At 47.7% G+C, this 298-nt stretch overlaps 1 pseudogene; it reads right to left on the reverse strand.

Annotated features, from left to right (window-relative positions):
* LOC103258386 overlaps nt 1-178 on the reverse strand; it is an 8666-nt pseudogene extending 8488 nt beyond the window's left edge.
* Between the last annotated feature and the right edge of the window lie 120 nt (nt 179-298).

Below are 298 nucleotides of genomic sequence, written 5' to 3' on the forward strand. Positions count from 1 at the left end.
GGGAGCGGCCACTGCACTCCAGTCTGGGTGACAGAGTGAGACTCCAACTCAAAAAAAATAAAAAGGGATTAAAAAAAAAAAAATTTGACAGTGAGTACCACCTGAAATTATCCGTGTCCTGCCTACCTGCAGCGTGAACACTGTACTCTGGAACTCTCTGCCCCACAGACTTTGGCATTATGTGACTAAAACAAAAGGAGAGCTGTCAGTCATTGCCCCACATCAGTATCTTTAATAAGAAAGACAGCCGGGCTCAGTGGCTCAGCCTATAATCCCGCGCCTTTGGGAGGCTGAGGGG

Source organism: Carlito syrichta, unplaced genomic scaffold (assembly GCF_000164805.1).
Source record: "Carlito syrichta isolate Samal-C Ts95f unplaced genomic scaffold, Tarsius_syrichta-2.0.1 Scaffold302085, whole genome shotgun sequence".
Lineage (NCBI taxonomy): Eukaryota > Metazoa > Chordata > Mammalia > Primates > Tarsiidae > Carlito > Carlito syrichta.